The sequence below is a fragment of the Chrysochloris asiatica genome, unplaced genomic scaffold, assembly GCF_000296735.1.
Source record: "Chrysochloris asiatica unplaced genomic scaffold, ChrAsi1.0 scaffold00056, whole genome shotgun sequence".
NCBI lineage: Eukaryota > Metazoa > Chordata > Mammalia > Afrosoricida > Chrysochloridae > Chrysochloris > Chrysochloris asiatica.
The window spans coordinates 6,748,039-6,755,272 of NW_006408574.1; positions in this window are offsets into that span (position 1 = coordinate 6,748,039).

The following is a 7,234-nucleotide window of genomic DNA, read 5'->3' on the forward strand; positions in this document are numbered from 1 at the left end:
ATGACATGTACTCTTGTCCCCTAACATAGACTTAAAGCTTGATTTAATTGACTAGTGGCCCTGGTGGTGCTCTGGGCAAGGTGCTGAGATGCTAACCTCAAGGTTGGTAGTTAAAAACCAGCATCTGTTCCTCAAGAGACAGATGATAGATGAGGCTGTATGCTCCTATAAGATTTACAATCTCGGAAACCTTATGGAGTCACTATAAGTCAAAATTGATTCAAAGGCGGTAGTTTGGTTTGGTTTTTTGGTTTTAATTGGCTAAGTTGGTGGAATATGTCATCACATACTGTTGCCAATTAATTGTTTTCCCCCCAATCTTCACTTTCCATAAAAACAAGGTTCAATATTTAAGCTGTAATGGGGGCCCATGCAAATCACACAGAAGGGGGTCATCTGGAAAGGAGAATTATTATTTAGGAACCTTAAAGAATTTGGATTCCAGAGCACTTAATTATGAACATGAGGATCTTGTATCTAGACCAAGAGCAAGGGGATAGCAAATGGTTTAAAACCAGAAAAGGTGTGCACCAGAGTTGTATCATTTCACCATACTTATTCAATCTGTATGATGAACAGATAACCTATGCAGATGGATTATATGAAGGAGAACATGGCATCCGGATTAGAGGAAAACTCATGAACAACCTGCGATATGCAGATTATACAACCTTGCTTGCTTAAAGCAAAGAGGACCTAAAATATTCATGATGAATATTGAAGACTACAGGTTTTTTTAGAAGAGAGAACACACCTCAACATAAAGAAAACAAAAATCCTTACAACTGGACCAATAAGTAACATCATGGTAAACAAAGAAAAGACTCTGTGAAGGATTTCATTTTACTTGGATCCACATTCAATGGTCTTGGAAGCAGCAGTCAAGAAACAAACTCTGTATTGCCTTAGGTAAATCTGCTGCAAAAGACATTTTTAAAGTGTTCAAGAGCGAAGATGTCCCTTTGAAGACTTAGGTGTGCCTGATCCAAATGGAAATACCAGAGTATTTCCAATTGCCTCATAAGTATGTGAAAGCTGGACAAAGAATAAGGAAATCTGAAGATGAGTTGATGCATCTGAATTCATCATCATCATCAATAAGTGCCTTAGTTTTGGGTTGACTCATAGCGACCCTGTATAGGGTTCCTGAGAAGCGGCTGGTGAGTTTGAGCCACAAACCTTTCAGTTAAAGCTGACCCATTGCTTAATCTACAGCACCAAACTGGGGTTTGCTTTAATAATTCTAATGCAATTTGAGTGCTGAAGAAGAATACTGAATCTACCAGTGACTGCCAGAAGAAGGAAGAATTGTATCTTGGATGAAGTACAACCAGAATCCTCCTTAGAATCTAGGATGGCAAGAGTTACCTCATGGATTTGGGGCATATTATCAGGATGGACCAGTCCCCAGAGAAGGCCATTATGTTTCATCAAGTAGAGGGTCAGAGAAAACTAGGAAGACCCTCAATAAGATGGAGTGACTATATAATGGGATTAAACAAAAATTGTGAAGATGGCACAAGACCAGGCATGGAGTCATTATGAGTTACAATGGACTCAATAGCACTGAACAACAAGACTTTGATGTCCCTAGGAAATACTGATGGCTATACACTCAGCACTAACTGAAAGTTTGGAAGTTTGAACCCTCCTAGATGCCCCATAAGGATCCCTGATGCGCTGCTGTGAGATAAAGCACTGGACCACAAGGTCGGCTTGAACTGCAAGGTCAGCGGTTCAAACTCACCAACCAGTCCTTGGAGACCCTATATAGGGTTGCTATGAGTCAGGATCCACTCAACAGCATTTAACAACAACAATAGATGTCCTGTGGAAGGAAAATTGACCTGGTGATCGATTTGGAAATATCAACCATTGGAAACCCTGTGGTTCTACTCGGACACACATGGGGTCACAATGATTGGAGTTGATCTGACCATACTTGTACTGGAACTTTTAGACTTGAATTTGAAATGATAACTGGGCATCATCCTTAGGCAGAGTGAGGAAGAAGTTTCTGAGCTCTGGAAGACCCTGCACAGCCCAGTCAACCAGAGAAGTTCTGCGGAGACCCTCTGCCTTCCACACAAGGTGCTGCTGTGATCATTCATGGGTGTTCTTGTATGCCTCTTGACAAGCAGACTACAAGGTCTTCCTAAAAGCCTACCAAAGGCTCAAACTTCATTGTCTGAGCAATTGAAAATGTTCTATATTATGTATAGGATAGACACTGGACTGCTGACCACAAGGTTGGCAGTTCAAACCCATCAACCACTCAAAGAGACAAAAATGAGGTTGTCTGTTCCAGTAAAGATTTACAGCCTCAGAAACTCTGTACAGCAGGGAGGGGGAATTTTTCCTGCTGTCTGTCTTTTGGATATTTATAACATCACGTAATATAAATGCATGTTGCTATGAATAAAGCTCAATTTATTTAATTTTGAATCCCACCTACAGTTGCCTTGGCAGGGCCAGACCAAACGATTTCACGGGCTTGTACAGCCCAAACATTGGACTTTCTCCACCCCTGCTATACAGGGTCAGTGTGAGTGGGAATGGTCATGATGACCACCACCAACAACAGCAACAGCATAGTAGCCAGGAAGTCCTTGAGTGGTACAAATGGTGAATGACTTTGACTGGGAACTGAGGAGTGACTGTTCAAATCCACCCCGAGACACTTGGAAGAAAACCTGGTGAACTGCTTCTGTAAAACCAGCCATTGAAAGTGGACCATCGTTCTACTTGGTGGGGCATAGCTCTACTCTGACACACAGGGGAGTCAACCATGAGATGAAATCGACCTCATGGTAACGTATAGTAACAAGGACTCCTGGCGTGGCACTGTAGGATGTTGTTGTTGTCAGGTGCCATCGAGTCAGAACCGACTCATAGCGACCCCATGCACAGCAGAACAAAACAATGTCCGATCCTGGACTAACCTCACTACCACTGCCACACTTGACACCATCAATGATGCCACCTGGCTGATCCATCTCATTGGGGGTCTTCCTCTTTTTCTCTGACCCTCCACCTTACCCAGCATGACATCCTTCTCCAACAATTGTTTCCAAAGTATGAAAGACGAAGCTTAGCCATCCTGGCCTCCAAGGAGCACTCTGGCTGCACTTCCTCCAAAACAGATCTATTGATCAGCATTTCTCAAGCTGGGGGAACTGAAGAAAAAATTCAAGCCTCGACTCATTAACAACCTGTAGGATAAGCAACTGTAAAGTTGGTGGTTCAAAGCCACCAGCTGCTCCTCAGAAACCTTTGGGAGGGTCTCTATGAGTCAGAATTGACTTGATGGCAATTAACAACAGCATGCTAGCAAGGCCACTTCCTGGATGGTTTGCTCCGTAAAAGAGCGTCACCTACAAATTGTGTCTTACTCTAGGGGCTTCAAAAATTTTGTGGAAAAATTCCATTATCTTTAGTCTCATTTTTGTCCATGAACTTTTGAAGCCCCCTGATATGTATTTAAAACTGGCAGTGTTCATGTGCACTTCCTGTTTGGTCCAGACATGTCTGTAGGTTGTTCTTCCCAGTGTACCATGCAGACAGACTCAGAAAATGGGTGACTGACGCCCAGGTAAGATGACTCCCAGTCCAGCATCCTCGAGAGGAAGAGGAAGACAGTCCTCTGTGATCCTCCTCACCACTAAGGGGGCATCGAGTGTGCCCTGTGATTGGCTTTGTTCCATCTGCAAATAGTGACGCTAGCTAGTGGAACCAATGTGAGTGAATTTAAGACAGAAACAGGTGAGATGCAAGTGCTTGGAGCAACAAAATGAACTCTGAGAACTGCTTGGTTATTGTATGGTGTTAAGTGCTATCAAGTCAGTCCTGACTCATAATGACCTTGTATAGGGTTTCTGAGGAGCGGCTGGTGAGTTTGAACCACTGATCTTTCGGTTCAAACTGACCTTATGGTTGAGTGCTTATTCTACAGCGTCACACCAAGACCCCAAATGTCTTGTTACATGTGTGTATGCGTTTGTGTCTGTATCTATCTGTGTTGTTGTTGTTGTTAAGTGCCAACGAGATGATTCCCACTTATAATGACCCTGTGTAGGGTTTCTGAGGAGCAGCTGGTGGATTTGAATCTACAACCTTGCAGTTCAAACCAACATTGCAGTTGAGTTCTTGTCCTGCAGAGCCACACAGGGACTCTTAATATCTCCATCTCTGGAGTCTTGGTGTGGTGATGTAGGATAGGCACTGAACTATAAAATCTGAATGGCAAGGTTGGTGGTTCAAACTCACCAGCCACTACTTGGAAAGCCTTATACAGGGGTGCTATGTGTCAGAACTGACTCAACAGCACTTAACAACAACAACATCTTTATCTCTATATCTATGTATAGATATGGTGTCCTAGTGTGGCACTGGACTGCTAACCACAAGGTTGGAGGTTCAAACTTACTAGTGGCTCCGTGGAAGCCCTTTACAGAGTTGCTATGAGTGAAAACTGACTCGGCAGCATTTAACAACAACAACAACAGCAACATGTATAGATATATTTATCACAATGAAGCTAGGCTATCTTTCCCATCATGCTGTGAGCGTGGACAGCAGAGGCAGGCTGGGATTCATGCTCCTGGTGTTGTGTGAATGTGGAGGAGGAAGCAGGAAGTCCTGGAGGAGCATGGGACACAGCGACTCGGCAAATCCAAGGAGCGGAGATGAGGAACAGCCACAGGAACCAGGAGACTAGGAACCGGCACAAGGAAGACAAATCCCTGGGAGGCTGTGATTGGACTCTATGCCCAGAGTGAGAGGGTCTTATTCCTGGCGGAGAAGCTGTGCCTGGACACTGTCTCCCCAGCCTGAGCTAACACAGTCCTTAAAATGAGTCTCTTTGGTGGTGGGCACCCTCTGAGGGTGGGCAGCAGTCACTGGGTTCTTAGGCCATTCTCTCTGTATTCCTGTGGTTTGTTATGTTAAAATTTGTGAAATGTGACATTTGCTATTGCAGCATTTTTCCATGTTCATTTCAGTGACATTGACTACATTCTTCATGTTCTGTAACCATCATTACTATCCATTCCAGACTTTTCCATCAGAAACCCAGTGACCCCTTAACAGTGACTCCCCTTCTCCCATCTTGCCCCTGAGCCCCTCTGGCCACCACTTATCAAGTTTCATCTCTATGTGTCTGCCTACTCTGGGTGTTTCATCTGAGCGACATCATATATTTGTCCCTTGGTGTCTGACTTAGTTCACTCAGCATAATGTTTTCGAGGTTCCTCCATGGTGTAACATGTATCAGGACTTTATTCCTCTTTATGGCTGCATCCCATCCCATTGTGAACCACATTTTGTCTGTCCATTCTTCTGTTGAAGGACAATTGGGGTATTCCTACCTTGTGGCTGTTACGAATAATGGTGTGATGAACATTGGTAACCATGCATCTGTTTGAGTCTGCTTCCAATTCCTTTGTGTGTCTACTTGAGATGGATTGGCACAATGGCAGTAGCAATGGGCTCACACTTAGCAATGATGCTGAGGATGGTGTAGGAGGAGGCAGTGTTTCATTCTGTTATACATAAAGTCACTGTAAGCCAGAACGTCTTGATGGCACCTAACAACAATGACAATAACCACCTGCGTAAACCTAGGAGTGGAATTGTGGGCTCGTGTGGGAATCTGTGGTTTCTGAGCATCTTCATTATTAATTTTTTAGATAACACAGTGAAGGAACATTGCTTTCAGTCTCAGAAATCCTCCATGGTTGTGTTATAATAACCGTACAATTGGGCTTTCTGAGACCATCCTAATCTTAAACATTCTATCCACTGTTACAGGATATTTTCCCTCACCTCGTCTTCTTTTCTCCTTTCTATCCTGCAGCTCTTCCTGTCCCCATCTTTACGTGCTCAGATCCACCAATTAAAGTCTCCTTTATGTCACACCGTCACTCGTCCGTCAATGTCATCCTGCTGTGGCTTCCATATTGCAATTATATTGGCAGCTGTGCCACTGGAATTTCAAACACCAACAGGGTCACTCACGCTGGACAGGCTTCCAGACTAAGACAAATTAGGAAGAAGGATTTAACAGTCTACTTCTGAAAAAACTGGCCACTGACAACCTTCAGAACAGTAGGACACTTCATTCATTCTATTGTACAAAGCGGGGTTATCAGCTGAAGTGAACCCAGTTCCTAACAGCCACCACCACATTCAATGTCAGTCTACCGACGACAGCATTTCCCTCTTGGGGCTATCTTCCTTTAGTTTTAGCCTGGATCCTTCACCACAGCAAATATGATTCGGTTGACTCATAATTATTAGTTGCTTAAATCCACCAGAGGAGAATCATCTTGGATTATTAGTGCTTGAAGGCCCTGAGCTATTATTATTAATTCCAGCACAGTGATTGCATTTCAATTTCCAAGGAGGAAATTCACGTTGGAGTTCAGTGCTGAGGTTTCACAGACGGAAAGGGATATGGGTAGAACTGGAAACCAGGACCTTCTGATTTCAAACTTTGTATGTTTGCTGCAGCTCCATGCTGCCTCCTCACCAGACCCACTGACTTACCCATTTGCTAAATACAGTGGAATCTGCTCTTCATCGTGCTCAGAGTTCGGTGTGGCGGGGTCCACATATCCCCTCCTGTCTTCCCTCCCAGGTAGTGTCAAACCCCCCATGCTAGCCTTCTTTTTCTCTGTTGCATTTCTGACATCTGTCTAGTGTTTATGCAACTTGGAATCTCACAATTTTCTCATTCTGGAAGAAAAAACTTGAATCAGTAGGTAGATGGGATTATTTCTCCTCTATCTTTAAATGGTGGTAAAATAGATCATTATTCCACCCCTCACGTCCAGCTGCCCATGATTGATTTATAGAAATCAGTACCAGTTTTCAGTGTCATTATCTTGAGACACTGAGATTATGAAAGGAGAGGCAAGGTGTCTTAGCAACCCAGTGTTGACAGAATATAAAATACCATGGGTGAGTGGCTTTTGGAGGCAAGGATTCTGAATTCAGGGTGTGGGGGCCCTTGTGTCTCTGTGTGTCTATTAATCTTATCTTATCCCTGTGTCTCTGTGTGTCTCTGTTTTATTGATCATGTCTTCTTCTGTGTCTCCGGGTCCATGGGTTTTATACTGTTGTTGTTATTAAGTACTGTCAAGTTGGTTCCAGCTCATAGCTACTCTGTATAGGGTTTCCAAGGAGCAGTTGGATGTTGTTGCTAAGTGCGGTTGAGTTGGTTCTGACTCTCTGT